Source organism: Synchiropus splendidus, chromosome 3 (assembly GCF_027744825.2).
Source record: "Synchiropus splendidus isolate RoL2022-P1 chromosome 3, RoL_Sspl_1.0, whole genome shotgun sequence".
NCBI lineage: Eukaryota > Metazoa > Chordata > Actinopteri > Syngnathiformes > Callionymidae > Synchiropus > Synchiropus splendidus.
Genome location: NC_071336.1, coordinates 157,165 through 177,176, shown reverse-complemented (window position 1 = coordinate 177,176; position 20,012 = coordinate 157,165).

Sequence of the window (20,012 nt, the reverse complement as noted above, 5' to 3'; positions counted from 1 at the left end):
ACTAGAAAGACCCTTTCTGCTATAGTGGGAGGTTAAAATTTCATGTTCTGAAGCTTTCCTGAAAAGTTATGGCACAATGCACAAAAACGCTTTTCAGCCTGAGATAAGGTGGGTTTCGGAACGCCAAACATAAAAGTGTTGATAACTTTGGAAAAACACTTCAGACAGCTTAGATTTGATGTGCAACTACTAGAAAGACCCTTTCTGCTATAGTGGGAGGTTAAAATTTCATGTTCTGAAGCTTCCCTGAAAAGTTATGGCACAATGCACAAAAACGCTTTTCAGCCTGAGATAAGGTGGGTTTCGGAACGCCAAACATAAAAGTGTTGATAACTTTCGAAAAACACTTCAGACAGCTTAGATTTGATGTGCACCTACTAGAAAGACCCTTTCTGCTATAGTGGGAGGTTAAAATTTCATGTTCTGAAGCTTCCCTGAAAAGTTAAGGCACAATGCACAAAAACGCTTTTCAGCCTGAGATAAGGTGGGTTTCGGAACGCCAAACATAAAAGTGTTGATAACTTTCGAAAAACACTTCAGACAGCTTAGATTTGATGTGCACCTACTAGAAAGACCCTTTCTGCTATAGTGGGAGGTTAAAATTTCATGTTCTGAAGCTTCCCTGAAAAGTTATGGCACAATGCACAAAAACGCTTTTCAGCCTGAGATAAGGTGGGTTTCGGAACGCCAAACATAAAAGTGTTAATAACTTTGGAAAAACACTTCAGACAGTTTAGATTTGATGTGCAACTACTAGAAAGACCCTTTCTGCTATAGTGGGAGGTTAAAATTTCATGTTCTGAAGCTTCCCTGAAAAGTTATGGCACAATGCACAAAAACGCTTTTCAGCCTGAGATAAGGTGGGTTTCGGAACGCCAAACATAAAAGTGTTAATAACTTTGGAAAAACACTTCAGACAGTTTAGATTTGATGTGCAACTACTAGAAAGACCCTTTCTGCTATAGTGGGAGGTTAAAATTTCATGTTCTGAAGCTTCCCTGAAAAGTTATGGCACAATGCACAAAAACGCTTTTCAGCCTGAGATAAGGTGGGTTTCGGAACGCCAAACATAAAAGTGTTGATAACTTTCGAAAAACACTTCAGAGAGCTTAGATTTGATGTGCACCTACTAGAAAGACCCTTTCTGCTATAGTGGGAGGTTAAAATTTCATGTTCTGAAGCTTCCCTGAAAAGTTATGGCACAATGCGTAAAAACGCTTTTCAGCCTGAGATAAGGTGGGTTTCGGAACGCCAAACATAAAAGTGTTGATAACTTTGGAAAAACACTTCAGACAGTTTAGATTTGATGTGCAACTACTAGAAAGACCCTTTCTGCTATAGTGGGAGGTTAAAATTTCATGTTCTGAAGCTTTCCTGAAAAGTTATGGCACAATGCACAAAAACGCTTTTCAGCCTGAGATAAGGTGGGTTTCGGAACGCCAAACATAAAAGTGTTGATAACTTTGGAAAAACACTTCAGACAGCTTAGATTTGATGTGCAACTACTAGAAAGACCCTTTCTGCTATAGTGGGAGGTTAAAATTTCATGTTCTGAAGCTTCCCTGAAAAGTTATGGCACAATGCACAAAAACGCTTTTCAGCCTGAGATAAGGTGGGTTTCGGAACGCCAAACATAAAAGTGTTGATAACTTTCGAAAAACACTTCAGACAGCTTAGATTTGATGTGCACCTACTAGAAAGACCCTTTCTGCTATAGTGGGAGGTTAAAATTTCATGTTCTGAAGCTTCCCTGAAAAGTTATGGCACAATGCGTAAAAACGCTTTTCAGCCTGAGATAAGGTGGGTTTCGGAACGCCAAACATAAAAGTGTTGATAACTTTGGAAAAACACTTCAGACAGTTTAGATTTGATGTGCAACTACTAGAAAGACCCTTTCTGCTATAGTGGGAGGTTAAAATTTCATGTTCTGAAGCTTTCCTGAAAAGTTATGGCACAATGCACAAAAACGCTTTTCAGCCTGAGATAAGGTGGGTTTCGGAACGCCAAACATAAAAGTGTTGATAACTTTGGAAAAACACTTCAGACAGCTTAGATTTGATGTGCAACTACTTGAAAGACCCTTTCTGCTATAGTGGGAGGTTAAAATTTCATGTTCTGAAGCTTCCCTGAAAAGTTATGGCACAATGCACAAAAACGCTTTTCAGCCTGAGATAAGGTGGGTTTCGGAACGCCAAACATAAAAGTGTTGATAACTTTCGAAAAACACTTCAGACAGCTTAGATTTGATGTGCAACTACTCGAAAGACCCTTTCTGCTATAGTGGGAGGTTAAAATTTCATGTTCTGAAGCTTTCCTGAAAAGTTATGGCACAATGCACAAAAACGCTTTTCAGCCTGAGATAAGGTGGGTTTCGGAACGCCAAACATAAAAGTGTTGATAACTTTGGAAAAACACTTCAGACAGTTTAGATTTGATGTGCAACTACTAGAAAGACCCTTTCTGCTATAGTGGGAGGTTAAAATTTCATGTTCTGAAGCTTCCCTGAAAAGTTATGGCACAATGCACAAAAACGCTTTTCAGCCTGAGATAAGGTGGGTTTCGGAACGCCAAACATAAAAGTGTTGATAACTTTCGAAAAACACTTCAGAGAGCTTAGATTTGATGTGCACCTACTAGAAAGACCCTTTCTGCTATAGTGGAAGGTTAAAATTTCATGTTCTGAAGCTTCCCTGAAAAGTTATGGCACAATGCGTAAAAACGCTTTTCAGCCTGAGATAAGGTGGGTTTCGGAACGCCAAACATAAAAGTGTTGATAACTTTGGAAAAACACTTCAGACAGTTTAGATTTGATGTGCAACTACTAGAAAGACCCTTTCTGCTATAGTGGGAGGTTAAAATTTCATGTTCTGAAGCTTTCCTGAAAAGTTATGGCACAATGCACAAAAACGCTTTTCAGCCTGAGATAAGGTGGGTTTCGGAACGCCAAACATAAAAGTGTTGATAACTTTGGAAAAACACTTCAGACAGCTTAGATTTGATGTGCAACTACTTGAAAGACCCTTTCTGCTATAGTGGGAGGTTAAAATTTCATGTTCTGAAGCTTCCCTGAAAAGTTATGGCACAATGCACAAAAACGCTTTTCAGCCTGAGATAAGGTGGGTTTCGGAACGCCAAACATAAAAGTGTTGATAACTTTCGAAAAACACTTCAGACAGCTTAGATTTGATGTGCAACTACTCGAAAGACCCTTTCTGCTATAGTGGGAGGTCAAAATTTCATGTTCTGAAGCTTTCCTGAAAAGTTATGGCACAATGCACAAAAACGCTTTTCAGCCTGAGATAAGGTGGGTTTCGGAACGCCAAACATAAAAGTGTTGATAACTTTGGAAAAACACTTCAGACAGTTTAGATTTGATGTGCAACTACTAGAAAGACCCTTTCTGCTATAGTGGGAGGTTAAAATTTCATGTTCTGAAGCTTCCCTGAAAAGTTATGGCACAATGCACAAAAACGCTTTTCAGCCTGAGATAAGGTGGGTTTCGGAACGCCAAACATAAAAGTGTTGATAACTTTCGAAAAACACTTCAGAGAGCTTAGATTTGATGTGCACCTACTAGAAAGACCCTTTCTGCTATAGTGGAAGGTTAAAATTTCATGTTCTGAAGCTTCCCTGAAAAGTTATGGCACAATGCGTAAAAACGCTTTTCAGCCTGAGATAAGGTGGGTTTCGGAACGCCAAACATAAAAGTGTTGATAACTTTGGAAAAACACTTCAGACAGTTTAGATTTGATGTGCAACTACTAGAAAGACCCTTTCTGCTATAGTGGGAGGTTAAAATTTCATGTTCTGAAGCTTTCCTGAAAAGTTATGGCACAATGCACAAAAACGCTTTTCAGCCTGAGATAAGGTGGGTTTCGGAACGCCAAACATAAAAGTGTTGATAACTTTTGAAAAACACTTCAGACAGCTTAGATTTGATGTGCAACTACTAGAAAGACCCTTTCTGCTATAGTGGGAGGTTAAAATTTCATGTTCTGAAGCTTCCCTGAAAAGTTAAGGCACAATGCACAAAAACGCTTTTCAGCCTGAGATAAGGTGGGTTTCGGAACGCCAAACATAAAAGTGTTGATAACTTTCGAAAAACACTTCAGACAGCTTAGATTTGATGTGCACCTACTAGAAAGACCCTTTCTGCTATAGTGGGAGGTTAAAATTTCATGTTCTGAAGCTTCCCTGAAAAGTTATGGCACAATGCACAAAAACGCTTTTCAGCCTGAGATAAGGTGGGTTTCGGAACGCCAAACATAAAAGTGTTAATAACTTTGGAAAAACACTTCAGACAGTTTAGATTTGATGTGCAACTACTAGAAAGACCCTTTCTGCTATAGTGGGAGGTTAAAATTTCATGTTCTGAAGCTTCCCTGAAAAGTTATGGCACAATGCACAAAAACGCTTTTCAGCCTGAGATAAGGTGGGTTTCGGAACGCCAAACATAAAAGTGTTAATAACTTTGGAAAAACACTTCAGACAGTTTAGATTTGATGTGCAACTACTAGAAAGACCCTTTCTGCTATAGTGGGAAGTTAAAATTTCATGTTCTGAAGCTTCCCTGAAAAGTTATGGCACAATGCACAAAAACGCTTTTCAGCCTGAGATAAGGTGGGTTTCGGAACGCCAAACATAAAAGTGTTAATAACTTTGGAAAAACACTTCAGACAGTTTAGATTTGATGTGCAACTACTAGAAAGACCCTTTCTGCTATAGTGGGAGGTTAAAATTTCATGTTCTGAAGCTTCCCTGAAAAGTTATGGCACAATGCACAAAAACGCTTTTCAGCCTGAGATAAGGTGGGTTTCGGAACGCCAAACATAAAAGTGTTGATAACTTTCGAAAAACACTTCAGAGACCTTAGATTTGATGTGCACCTACTAGAAAGACCCTTTCTGCTATAGTGGGAGGTTAAAATTTCATGTTCTGAAGCTTCCCTGAAAAGTTATGGCACAATGCGTAAAAACGCTTTTCAGCCTGAGATAAGGTGGGTTTCGGAACGCCAAACATAAAAGTGTTGATAACTTTGGAAAAACACTTCAGACAGTTTAGATTTGATGTGCAACTACTAGAAAGACCCTTTCTGCTATAGTGGGAGGTTAAAATTTCATGTTCTGAAGCTTTCCTGAAAAGTTATGGCACAATGCACAAAAACGCTTTTCAGCCTGAGATAAGGTGGGTTTCGGAACGCCAAACATAAAAGTGTTGATAACTTTGGAAAAACACTTCAGACAGCTTAGATTTGATGTGCAACTACTAGAAAGACCCTTTCTGCTATAGTGGGAGGTTAAAATTTCATGTTCTGAAGCTTCCCTGAAAAGTTATGGCACAATGCACAAAAACGCTTTTCAGCCTGAGATAAGGTGGGTTTCGGAACGCCAAACATAAAAGTGTTGATAACTTTCGAAAAACACTTCAGACAGCTTAGATTTGATGTGCACCTACTAGAAAGACCCTTTCTGCTATAGTGGGAGGTTAAAATTTCATGTTCTGAAGCTTCCCTGAAAAGTTATGGCACAATGCGTAAAATCGCTTTTCAGCCTGAGATAAGGTGGGTTTCGGAACGCCAAACATAAAAGTGTTGATAACTTTGGAAAAACACTTCAGACAGTTTAGATTTGATGTGCAACTACTAGAAAGACCCTTTCTGCTATAGTGGGAGGTTAAAATTTCATGTTCTGAAGCTTTCCTGAAAAGTTATGGCACAATGCACAAAAACGCTTTTCAGCCTGAGATAAGGTGGGTTTCGGAACGCCAAGCATAAAAGTGTTGATAACTTTGGAAAAACACTTCAGACAGCTTAGATTTGATGTGCAACTACTTGAAAGACCCTTTCTGCTATATTGGGAGGTTAAAATTTCATGTTCTGAAGCTTCCCTGAAAAGTTATGGCACAATGCACAAAAACGCTTTTCAGCCTGAGATAAGGTGGGTTTCGGAACGCCAAACATAAAAGTGTTGATAACTTTCGAAAAACACTTCAGACAGCTTAGATTTGATGTGCACCTACTAGAAAGACCCTTTCTGCTATAGTGGGAGGTTAAAATTTCATGTTCTGAAGCTTCCCTGAAAAGTTATGGCACAATGCGTAAAAACGCTTTTCAGCCTGAGATAAGGTGGGTTTCGGAACGCCAAACATAAAAGTGTTGATAACTTTGGAAAAACACTTCAGACAGTTTAGATTTGATGTGCAACTACTAGAAAGACCCTTTCTGCTATAGTGGGAGGTTAAAATTTCATGTTCTGAAGCTTCCCTGAAAAGTTATGGCACAATGCACAAAAACGCTTTTCAGCCTGAGATAAGGTGGGTTTCGGAACGCCAAACATAAAAGTGTTAATAACTTTGGAAAAACACTTCAGACAGTTTAGATTTGATGTGCAACTACTAGAAAGACCCTTTCTGCTATAGTGGGAGGTTAAAATTTCATGTTCTGAAGCTTCCCTGAAAAGTTATGGCACAATGCGTAAAAACGCTTTTCAGCCTGAGATAAGATGGGTTTCGGAACGCCAAACATAAAAGTGTTGATAACTTTGGAAAAACACTTCAGACAGTTTAGATTTGATGTGCAACTACTAGAAAGACCCTTTCTGCTATAGTGGGAGGTTAAAATTTCATGTTCTGAAGCTTCCCTGAAAAGTTATGGCACAATGCACAAAAACGCTTTTCAGCCTGAGATAAGGTGGGTTTCGGAACGCCAAACATAAAAGTGTTGATAACTTTTGAAAAACACTTCAGACAGCTTAGATTTGATGTGCAACTACTAGAAAGACCCTTTCTGCTATAGTGGGAGGTTAAAATTTCATGTTCTGAAGCTTCCCTGAAAAGTTATGGCACAATGCACAAAAACGCTTTTCAGCCTGAGATAAGGTGGGTTTCGGAAAGCCAAACATAAAAGTGTTGATAACTTTGGAAAAACACTTCAGACAGTTTAGATTTGATGTGCAACTACTAGAAAGACCCTTTCTGCTATAGTGGGAGGTTAAAATTTCATGTTCTGAAGCTTCCCTGAAAAGTTATGGCACAATGCGTAAAAACGCTTTTCAGTCTGAGATAAGGTGGGTTTCGGAACGCCAAACATAAAAGTGTTGATAACTTTTGAAAAACACTTCAGACAGCTTAGATTTGATGTGCAACTACTAGAAAGACCCTATCTGCTATAGTGGGAGGTTAAAATTTCATGTTCTGAAGCTTCCCTGAAAAGTTATGGCACAATGCACAAAAACGCTTTTCAGCCTGAGATAAGGTGGGTTTCGGAACGCCAAACATAAAAGTGTTAATAACTTTCGAAAAACACTTCAGAGAGCTTAGATTTGATGTGCACCTACTAGAAAGACCCTTTCTGCTATAGTGGGAGGTTAAAATTTCATGTTCTGAAGCTTCCCTGAAAAGTTATGGCACAATGCGTAAAAACGCTTTTCAGCCTGAGATAAGGTGGGTTTCGGAACGCCAAACATAAAAGTGTTGATAACTTTGGAAAAACACTTCAGACAGTTTAGATTTGATGTGCAACTACTAGAAAGACCCTTTCTGCTATAGTGGGAGGTTAAAATTTCATGTTCTGAAGCTTTCCTGAAAAGTTAAGGCACAATGCACAAAAACGCTTTTCAGCCTGAGATAAGGTGGGTTTCGGAACGCCAAACATAAAAGTGTTGATAACTTTCGAAAAACACTTCAGACAGCTTAGATTTGATGTGCACCTACTAGAAAGACCCTTTCTGCTATAGTGGGAGGTTAAAATTTCATGTTCTGAAGCTTCCCTGAAAAGTTATGGCACAATGCACAAAAACGCTTTTCAGCCTGAGATAAGGTGGGTTTCGGAACGCCAAACATAAAAGTGTTAATAACTTTGGAAAAACACTTCAGACAGTTTAGATTTGATGTGCAACTACTAGAAAGACCCTTTCTGCTATAGTGGGAGGTTAAAATTTCATGTTCTGAAGCTTTCCTGAAAAGTTATGGCACAATGCACAAAAACGCTTTTCAGCCTGAGATAAGGTGGGTTTCGGAACGCCAAACATAAAAGTGTTGATAACTTTTGAAAAACACTTCAGACAGCTTAGATTTGATGTGCAACTACTAGAAAGACCCTTTCTGCTATAGTGGGAGGTTAAAATTTCATGTTCTGAAGCTTCCCTGAAAAGTTAAGGCACAATGCACAAAAACGCTTTTCAGCCTGAGATAAGGTGGGTTTCGGAACGCCAAACATAAAAGTGTTGATAACTTTCGAAAAACACTTCAGACAGCTTAGATTTGATGTGCACCTACTAGAAAGACCCTTTCTGCTATAGTGGGAGGTTAAAATTTCATGTTCTGAAGCTTCCCTGAAAAGTTATGGCACAATGCACAAAAACGCTTTTCAGCCTGAGATAAGGTGGGTTTCGGAACGCCAAACATAAAAGTGTTAATAACTTTGGAAAAACACTTCAGACAGTTTAGATTTGATGTGCAACTACTAGAAAGACCCTTTCTGCTATAGTGGGAGGTTAAAATTTCATGTTCTGAAGCTTCCCTGAAAAGTTATGGCACAATGCACAAAAACGCTTTTCAGCCTGAGATAAGGTGGGTTTCGGAACGCCAAACATAAAAGTGTTAATAACTTTGGAAAAACACTTCAGACAGTTTAGATTTGATGTGCAACTACTAGAAAGACCCTTTCTGCTATAGTGGGAAGTTAAAATTTCATGTTCTGAAGCTTCCCTGAAAAGTTATGGCACAATGCACAAAAACGCTTTTCAGCCTGAGATAAGGTGGGTTTCCGAACGCCAAACATAAAAGTGTTAATAACTTTGGGAAAACACTTCAGACAGTTTAGATTTGATGTGCAACTACTAGAAAGACCCTTTCTGCTATAGTGGGAGGTTAAAATTTCATGTTCTGAAGCTTCCCTGAAAAGTTATGGCACAATGCACAAAAACGCTTTTCAGCCTGAGATAAGGTGGGTTTCGGAACGCCAAACATAAAAGTGTTGATAACTTTCGAAAAACACTTCAGAGAGCTTAGATTTGATGTGCACCTACTAGAAAGACCCTTTCTGCTATAGTGGGAGGTTAAAATTTCATGTTCTGAAGCTTCCCTGAAAAGTTATGGCACAATGCGTAAAAACGCTTTTCAGCCTGAGATAAGGTGGGTTTCGGAACGCCAAACATAAAAGTGTTGATAACTTTGGAAAAACACTTCAGACAGTTTAGATTTGATGTGCAACTACTAGAAAGACCCTTTCTGCTATAGTGGGAGGTTAAAATTTCATGTTCTGATGCTTTCCTGAAAAGTTATGGCACAATGCACAAAAACGCTTTTCAGCCTGAGATAAGGTGGGTTTCGGAACGCCAAACATAAAAGTGTTGATAACTTTGGAAAAACACTTCAGACAGCTTAGATTTGATGTGCAACTACTAGAAAGACCCTTTCTGCTATAGTGGGAGGTTAAAATTTCATGTTCTGAAGCTTCCCTGAAAAGTTATGGCACAATGCACAAAAACGCTTTTCAGCCTGAGATAAGGTGGGTTTCGGAACGCCAAACATAAAAGTGTTGATAACTTTCGAAAAACACTTCAGACAGCTTAGATTTGATGTGCACCTACTCGAAAGACCCTTTCTGCTATAGTGGGAGGTTAAAATTTCATGTTCTGAAGCTTCCCTGAAAAGTTATGGCACAATGCGTAAAAACGCTTTTCAGCCTGAGATAAGGTGGGTTTCGGAACGCCAAACATAAAAGTGTTGATAACTTTGGAAAAACACTTCAGACAGTTTAGATTTGATGTGCAACTACTAGAAAGACCCTTTCTGCTATAGTGGGAGGTTAAAATTTCATGTTCTGAAGCTTTCCTGAAAAGTTATGGCACAATGCACAAAAACGCTTTTCAGCCTGAGATAAGGTGGGTTTCGGAACGCCAAACATAAAAGTGTTGATAACTTTGGAAAAACACTTCAGACAGCTTAGATTTGATGTGCAACTACTTGAAAGACCCTTTCTGCTATAGTGGGAGGTTAAAATTTCATGTTCTGAAGCTTCCCTGAAAAGTTATGGCACAATGCACAAAAACGCTTTTCAGCCTGAGATAAGGTGGGTTTCGGAACGCCAAACATAAAAGTGTTGATAACTTTCGAAAAACACTTCAGACAGCTTAGATTTGATGTGCACCTACTAGAAAGACCCTTTCTGCTATAGTGGGAGGTTAAAATTTCATGTTCTGAAGCTTCCCTGAAAAGTTATGGCACAATGCGTAAAAACGCTTTTCAGCCTGAGATAAGGTGGGTTTCGGAACGCCAAACATAAAAGTGTTGATAACTTTGGAAAAACACTTCAGACAGTTTAGATTTGATGTGCAACTACTAGAAAGACCCTTTCTGCTATAGTGGGAGGTTAAAATTTCATGTTCTGAAGCTTCCCTGAAAAGTTATGGCACAATGCACAAAAACGCTTTTCAGCCTGAGATAAGGTGGGTTTCGGAACGCCAAACATAAAAGTGTTAATAACTTTGGAAAAACACTTCAGACAGTTTAGATTTGATGTGCAACTACTAGAAAGACCCTTTCTGCTATAGTGGGAGGTTAAAATTTCATGTTCTGAAGCTTCCCTGAAAAGTTATGGCACAATGCGGAAAAACGCTTTTCAGCCTGAGATAAGATGGGTTTCGGAACGCCAAACATAAAAGTGTTGATAACTTTGGAAAAACACTTCAGACAGTTTAGATTTGATGTGCAACTACTAGAAAGACCCTTTCTGCTATAGTGGGAGGTTAAAATTTCATGTTCTGAAGCTTTCCTGAAAAGTTATGGCACAATGCACAAAAACGCTTTTCAGCCTGAGATAAGGTGGGTTTCGGAACGCCAAACATAAAAGTGTTGATAACTTTTGAAAAACACTTCAGACAGCTTAGATTTGATGTGCAACTACTAGAAAGACCCTTTCTGCTATAGTGGGAGGTTAAAATTTCATGTTCTGAAGCTTCCCTGAAAAGTTATGGCACAATGCACAAAAACGCTTTTCAGCCTGAGATAAGGTGGGTTTCGGAAAGCCAAACATAAAAGTGTTGATAACTTTGGAAAAACACTTCAGACAGTTTAGATTTGATGTGCAACTACTAGAAAGACCCTTTCTGCTATAGTGGGAGGTTAAAATTTCATGTTCTGAAGCTTCCCTGAAAAGTTATGGCACAATGCGTAAAAACGCTTTTCAGTCTGAGATAAGGTGGGTTTCGGAACGCCAAACATAAAAGTGTTGATAACTTTTGAAAAACACTTCAGACAGCTTAGATTTGATGTGCAACTACTAGAAAGACCCTTTCTGCTATAGTGGGAGGTTAAAATTTCATGTTCTGAAGCCTCCCTGAAAAGTTATGGCACAATGCACAAAAACGCTTTTCAGCCTGAGATAAGGTGGGTTTCGGAACGCCAAACATAAAAGTGTTAATAACTTTCGAAAAACACTTCAGACAGCTTAGATTTGATGTGCAACTACTAGAAAGACCCTTTCTGCTATAGTGGGAGGTTAAAATTTCATGTTCTGAAGCTTTCCTGAAAAGTTATGGCACAATGCACAAAAACGCTTTTCAGCCTGAGATAAGGTGGGTTTCGGAACGCCAAACATAAAAGTGTTAATAACTTTGGAAAAACACTTCAGACAGTTTAGATTTGATGTGCAACTACTAGAAAGACCCTTTCTGCTATAGTGGGAGGTTAAAATTTCATGTTCTGAAGCTTCCCTGAAAAGTTATGCCACAATGCACAAAAACGCTTTTCAGCCTGAGATAAGGTGGGTTTCGGAACGCCAAACATAAAAGTGTTAATAACTTTGGAAAAACACTTCAGACAGTTTAGATTTGATGTGCAACTACTAGAAAGACCCTTTCTGCTATAGTGGGAGGTTAAAATTTCATGTTCTGAAGCTTCCCTGAAAAGTTATGGCACAATGCACAAAAACGCTTTTCAGCCTGAGATAAGGTGGGTTTCGGAACGCCAAACATAAAAGTGTTAATAACTTTGGAAAAACACTTCAGACAGTTTAGATTTGATGTGCAACTACTAGAAAGACCCTTTCTGCTATAGTGGGAGGTTAAAATTTCATGTTCTGAAGCTTCCCTGAAAAGTTATGGCACAATGCACAAAAACGCTTTTCAGCCTGAGATAAGGTGGGTTTCGGAACGCCAAACATAAAAGTGTTGATAACTTTCGAAAAACACTTCAGAGAGCTTAGATTTGATGTGCACCTACTAGAAAGACCCTTTCTGCTATAGTGGGAGGTTAAAATTTCATGTTCTGAAGCTTCCCTGAAAAGTTATGGCACAATGCGTAAAAACGCTTTTCAGCCTGAGATAAGGTGGGTTTCGGAACGCCAAACATAAAAGTGTTGATAACTTTGGAAAAACACTTCAGACAGTTTAGATTTGATGTGCAACTACTAGAAAGACCCTTTCTGCTATAGTGGAAGGTTAAAATTTCATGTTCTGAAGCTTTCCTGAAAAGTTATGGCACAATGCACAAAAACGCTTTTCAGCCTGAGATAAGGTGGGTTTCGGAACGCCAAACATAAAAGTGTTGATAACTTTTGAAAAACACTTCAGACAGATTAGATTTGATGTGCAACTACTAGAAAGACCCTTTCTGCTATAGTGGGAGGTTAAAATTTCATGTTCTGAACCTTCCCTGAAAAGTTATGGCACAATGCACAAAAACGCTTTTCAGCCTGAGATAAGGTGGGTTTCGGAACGCCAAACATAAAAGTGTTGATAACTTTCGAAAAACACTTCAGACAGCTTAGATTTGATGTGCACCTACTAGAAAGACAGTTTCTGCTATAGTGGGAGGTTAAAATTTCATGTTCTGAAGCTTCCCTGAAAAGTTATGGCACAATGCGTAAAAACGCTTTTCAGCCTGAGATAAGGTGGGTTTCGGAACGCCAAACATAAAAGTGTTGATAACTTTGGAAAAACACTTCAGACAGTTTAGATTTGATGTGCAACTACTAGAAAGACCCTTTCTACTATAGTGGGAGGTTAAAATTTCATGTTCTGAAGCTTTCCTGAAAAGTTATGGCACAATGCACAAAAACGCTTTTCAGCCTGAGATAAGGTGGGTTTCGGAACGCCAAACATAAAAGTGTTGATAACTTTGGAAAAACACTTCAGACAGCTTAGATTTGATGTGCAACTACTAGAAAGACCCTTTCTGCTATAGTGGGAGGTTAAAATTTCATGTTCTGAAGCTTCCCTGAAAAGTTATGGCACAATGCACAAAAACGCTTTTCAGCCTGAGATAAGGTGGGTTTCGGAACGCCAAACATAAAAGTGTTGATAACTTTCGAAAAACACTTCAGACAGCTTAGATTTGATGTGCACCTACTAGAAAGACCCTTTCTACTATAGTGGGAGGTTAAAATTTCATGTTCTGAAGCTTCCCTGAAAAGTTATGGCACAATGCACAAAAACGCTTTTCAGCCTGAGATAAGGTGGGTTTCGGAACGCCAAACATAAAAGTGTTAATAACTTTGGAAAAACACTTCAGACAGTTTAGATTTGATGTGCAACTACTAGAAAGACCCTTTCTGCTATAGTGGGAGGTTAAAATTTCATGTTCTGAAGCTTCCCTGAAAAGTTATGGCACAATGCACAAAAACGCTTTTCAGCCTGAGATAACGTGGGTTTCGGAACGCCAAACATAAAAGTGTTAATAACTTTGGAAAAACACTTCAGACAGTTTAGATTTGATGTGCAACTACTAGAAAGACCCTTTCTGCTATAGTGGGAGGTTAAAATTTCATGTTCTGAAGCTTCCCTGAAAAGTTATGGCACAATGCACAAAAACGCTTTTCAGCCTGAGATAAGGTGGGTTTCGGAACGCCAAACATAAAAGTGTTAATAACTTTGGAAAAACACTTCAGACAGTTTAGATTTGATGTGCAACTACTAGAAAGACCCTTTCTGCTATAGTGGGAGGTTAAAATTTCATGTTCTGAAGCTTCCCTGAAAAGTTATGGCACAATGCACAAAAACGCTTTTCAGCCTGAGATAAGGTGGGTTTCGGAACGCCAAACATAAAAGTGTTGATAACTTTCGAAAAACACTCCAGAGAGCTTAGATTTGATGTGCACCTACTAGAAAGACCCTTTCTGCTATAGTGGGAGGTTAAAATTTCATGTTCTGAAGCTTCCCTGAAAAGTTATGGCACAATGCGTAAAAACGCTTTTCAGCCTGAGATAAGGTGGGTTTCGGAACGCCAAACATAAAAGTGTTGATAACTTTGGAAAAACACTTCAGACAGTTTAGATTTGATGTGCAACTACTAGAAAGACCCTTTCTGCTATAGTGGGAGGTTAAAATTTCATGTTCTGAAGCTTTCCTGAAAAGTTATGGCACAATGCACAAAAACGCTTTTCAGCCTGAGATAAGGTGGGTTTCGGAACGCCAAACATAAAAGTGTTGATAACTTTGGAAAAACACTTCAGACAGCTTAGATTTGATGTGCAACTACTAGAAAGACCCTTTCTGCTATAGTGGGAGGTTAAAATTTCATGTTCTGAAGCTTCCCTGAAAAGTTATGGCACAATGCGTAAAAACGCTTTTCAGCCTGAGATAAGGTGGGTTTCGGAACGCCAAACATAAAAGTGTTGATAACTTTCGAAAAACACTTCAGACAGCTTAGATTTGATGTGCACCTACTAGAAAGACCCTTTCTGCTATAGTGGGAGGTTAAAATTTCATGTTCTGAAGCTTCCCTGAAAAGTTATGGCACAATGCGTAAAAACGCTTTTCAGCCTGAGATAAGGTGGGTTTCGGAACGCCAAACATAAAAGTGTTGATAACTTTGGAAAAACACTTCAGACAGTTTAGATTTGATGTGCAACTACTAGAAAGACCCTTTCTGCTATAGTGGGAGGTTAAAATTTCATGTTCTGAAGCTTTCCTGAAAAGTTATGGCACAATGCACAAAAACGCTTTTCAGCCTGAGATAAGGTGGGTTTCGGAACGCCAAACATAAAAGTGTTGATAACTTTGGAAAAACACTTCAGACAGCTTAGATTTGATGTGCAACTACTAGAAAGACCCTTTCTGCTATAGTGGGAGGTTAAAATTTCATGTTCTGAAGCTTCCCTGAAAAGTTATGGCACAATGCACAAAAACGCTTTTCAGCCTGAGATAAGGTGGGTTTCGGAACGCCAAACATAAAAGTGTTAATAACTTTGGAAAAACACTTCAGACAGTTTAGATTTGATGTGCAACTACTAGAAAGACCCTTTCTGCTATAGTGGGAGGTTAAAATTTCATGTTCTGAAGCTTCCCTGAAAAGTTATGGCACAATGCACAAAAACGCTTTTCAGCCTGAGATAAGGTGGGTTTCGGAACGCCAAACATAAAAGTGTTAATAACTTTGGAAAAACACTTCAGACAGTTTAGATTTGATGTGCAACTACTAGAAAGACCCTTTCTGCTATAGTGGGAGGTTAAAATTTCATGTTCTGAAGCTTCCCTGAAAAGTTATGGCACAATGCACAAAAACGCTTTTCAGCCTGAGATAAGGTGGGTTTCGGAACGCCAAACATAAAAGTGTTGATAACTTTCGAAAAACACTTCAGAGAGCTTAGATTCGATGTGCACCTACTAGAAAGACCCTTTCTGCTATAGTGGGAGGTTAAAATTTCATGTTCTGAAGCTTCCCTGAAAAGTTATGGCACAATGCGTAAAAACGCTTTTCAGCCTGAGATAAGGTGGGTTTCGGAACGCCAAACATAAAAGTGTTGATAACTTTGGAAAAACACTTCAGACAGTTTAGATTTGATGTGCAACTACTAGAAAGACCCTTTCTACTATAGTGGGAGGTTAAAATTTCATGTTCTGAAGCTTTCCTGAAAAGTTATGGCACAATGCACAAAAACGCTTTTCAGCCTGAGATAAGGTGGGTTTCGGAACGCCAAACATAAAAGTGTTAATAACTTTGGAAAAACACTTCAGACAGTTTAGATTTGATGTGCAACTACTAGAAAGACCCTTTCTGCTATAGTGGGAGGTTAAAATTTCATGTTCTGAAGCTTCCCTGAAAAGTTATGGCACAATGCACAAAAACGCTTTTCAGCCTGAGATAAGGTGGGTTTCGGAACGCCAAACATAAAAGTGTTAATAACTTTCGAAAAACACTTCAGACAGCTTAGATTTGATGTGCACCTACTAGAAAGACCCTTTCTGCTATAGTGGGAGGTTAAAATTTCATGTTCTGAAGCTTCCCTGAAAAGTTATGGCACAATGCGTAAAAACGCTTTTCAGCCTGAGATAAGGTGGGTTTCGGAACGCCAAACATAAAAGTGTTGATAACTTTGGAAAAACACTTCAGACAGTTTAGATTTGATGTGCAACTACTAGAAAGACCCTTTCTGCTATAGTGGGAGGTTAAAATTTCATGTTCTGAAGCTTCCCTGAAAAGTTATGGCACAATGCACAAAAACGCTTTTCAGCCTGAGATAAGGTGGGTTTCGGAACGCCAAACATAAAAGTGTTAATAACTTTGGAAAAACACTTCAGACAGTTGAGATTTGATGTGCAACTACTAGAAAGACCCTTTCTGCTATAGTGGGAGGTTAAAATTTCATGTTCTGAAGCTTCCCTGAAAAGTTATGGCACAATGCACAAAAACGCTTTTCAGCCTGAGATAAGGTGGGTTTCGGAACGCCAAACATAAAAGTGTTAATAACTTTGGAAAAACACTTCAGACAGTTTAGATTTGATGTGCAACTACTAGAAAGACCCTTTCTGCTATAGTGGGAGGTTAAAATTTCATGTTCTGAAGCTTCCCTGAAAAGTTATGGCACAATGCACAAAAACGCTTTTCAGCCTGAGATAAGGTGGGTTTCGGAACGCCAAACATAAAAGTGTTAATAACTTTGGAAAAACACTTCAGACAGTTTAGATTTGATGTGCAACTACTAGAAAGACCCTTTCTGCTATAGTGGGAGGTTAAAATTTCATGTTCGGAAGCTTCCCAGAAAAGTTATGGCACAATGCACAAAAACGCTATTCAGCCTGAGATAAGGTGGGTTTCGGAACGCCAAACATAAAAGTGTTGATAACTTTCGAAAAACACTTCAGAGAGCTTAGATTTGATGTGCACCTACTAGAAAGACCCTTTCCGCTATAGTGGGAGGTTAAAATTTCATGTTCTGAAGCTTCCCTGAAAAGTTATGGCACAATGCGTAAAAACGCTTTTCAGCCTGAGATAAGGTGGGTTTCGGAACGCCAAACATAAAAGTGTTGATAACTTTGGAAAAACACTTCAGACAGTTTAGATTTGATGTGCAACTACTAGAAAGACCCTTTCTGCTATAGTGGGAGGTTAAAATTTCATGTTCTGAAGCTTTCCTGAAAAGTTATGGCACAATGCACAAAAACGCTTTTCAGCCTGAGATAAGGTGGGTTTCGGAACGCCAAACATAAAAGTGTTGATAACTTTTGAAAAACACTTCAGACAGCTTAGATTTGATGTGCAACTACTAGAAAGACCCTTTCTGCTATAGTGGGAGGTTAAAATTTCATGTTCTGAAGCTTCCCTGAAAAGTTATGGCACAATGCACAAAAAAGCTTTTCAGCCTGAGATAAGGTGGGTTTCGGAACGCCAAACATAAAAGTGTTGATAACTTTCGAAAAACACTTCAGACAGCTTAGATTTGATGTGCACCTACTAGAAAGACCCTTTCTGCTATAGTGGGAGGTTAAAATTTCATGTTCTGAAGCTTCCCTGAAAAGTTATGGCACAATGCGTAAAAACGCTTTTCAGCCTGAGATAAGGTGGGTTTCGGAACGCCAAACATAAAAGTGTTGATAACTTTGGAAAAACACTTCAGACAGTTTAGATTTGATGTGCAACTACTAGAAAGACCCTTTCTGCTATAGTGGGAGGTTAAAATTTCATGTTCTGAAGCTTCCCTGAAAAGTTATGGCACAATGCACAAAAACGCTTTTCAGCCTGAGATAACGTGGGTTTCGGAACGCCAAACATAAAAGTGTTAATAACTTTGGAAAAACACTTCAGACAGTTTAGATTTGATGTGCAACTACTAGAAAGACCCTTTCTGCTATAGTGGGAGGTTAAAATTTCATGTTCTGAAGCTTTCCTGAAAAGTTATGGCACAATGCACAAAAACGCTTTTCAGCCTGAGATAAGGTGGGTTTCGGAACGCCAAACATAAAAGTGTTGATAACTTTGGAAAAACACTTCAGAGAGCTTAGATTTGATGTGCACCTACTAGAAAGACCCTTTCTGCTATAGTGGGAGGTTAAAATTTCATGTTCTGAAGCTTCCCTGAAAAGTTATGGCACAATGCGTAAAAACGCTTTTCAGCCTGAGATAAGGTGGGTTTCGGAACGCCAAACATAAAAGTGTTGATAACTTTGGAAAAACACTTCAGACAGTTTAGATTTGATGTGCAACTACTAGAAAGACCCTTTCTGCTATAGTGGGAGGTTAAAATTTCATGTTCTGAAGCTTTCCTGAAAAGTTATGGCACAATGCACAAAAACGCTTTTCAGCCTGAGATAAGGTGGGTTTCGGAACGCCAAACATAAAAGTGTTGATAACTTTTGAAAAACACTTCAGACAGCTTAGATTTGATGTGCAACTACTAGAAAGACCCTTTCTGCTATAGTGGGAGGTTAAAATTTCATGTTCTGAAGCTTCCCTGAAAAGTTATGGCACAATGCACAAAAACGCTTTTCAGCCTGAGATAAGGTGGGTTTCGGAACGCCAAACATAAAAGTGTTGATAACTTTGGAAAAACACTTCAGAGAGCTTAGATTTGATGTGCACCTACTAGAAAGACCCTTTCTGCTATAGTGGTAGGTTAAAATTTCATGTTCTGAAGCTTCCCTGAAAAGTTATGGCACAATGCGTAAAAACGCTTTTCAGCCTGAGATAAGGTGGGTTTCGGAACGCCAAACATAAAAGTGTTGATAACTTTGGAAAAACACTTCAGTTTAGATTTGATGTGCAACTACTAGAAAGACCCTTTCTGCTATAGTGGGAGGTTAAAATTTCATGTTCTGAAGCTTTCCTGAAAAGTTATGGCACAATGCACAAAAACGCTTTTCAGCCTGAGATAAGGTGGGTTTCGGAACGCCAAACATAAAAGTGTTGATAACTTTGGAAAAACACTTCAGACAGTTTAGATTTGATGTGCAACTACTAGAACGACCCTTTCTGCTATAGTGGGAGGTTAAAATTTCATGTTCTGAAGCTTCCCTGAAAAGTTATGGCACAATGCACAAAAACGCTTTTCAGCCTGAGATAAGGTGGGTTTCGGAACGCCAAACATAAAAGTGTTAATAACTTTGGAAAAACACTTCAGACAGTTTAGATTTGATGTGCAACTACTAGAAAGACCCTTTCTGCTATAGTGGGAGGTTAAAATTTCATGTTCTGAAGCTTCCCTGAAAAGTTATGGCACAATGCACAAAAACGCTTTTCAGCCTGAGATAAGGTGGGTTTCGGAACGCCAAACATAAAAGTGTTGATAACTTTCGAAAAACACTTCAGAGAGCTTAGATTTGATGTGCACCTACTAGAAAGACCCTTTCTGCTATAGTGGGAGGTTAAAATTTCATGTTCTGAAGCTTCCCTGAAAAGTTATGGCACAATGCGTAAAAACGCTTTTCAGCCTGAGATAAGGTGGGTTTCGGAACGCCAAACATAAAAGTGTTGATAACTTTGGAAAAACACTTCAGACAGTTTAGATTTGATGTGCAACTACTAGAAAGACCCTTTCTGCTATAGTGGGAGGTTAAAATTTCATGTTCTGAAGCTTTCCTGAAAAGTTATGGCACAATGCACAACAACGCTTTTCAGCCTGAGATAAGGTGGGTTTCGGAACGCCAAACATAAAAGTGTTGATAACTTTTGAAAAACACTTCAGACAGCTTAGATTTGATGTGCAACTACTAGAAAGACCCTTTCTGCTATAGTGGGAGGTTAAAATTTCATGTTCTGAAGCTTCCGTGAAAAGTTATGGCACAATGCACAAAAAC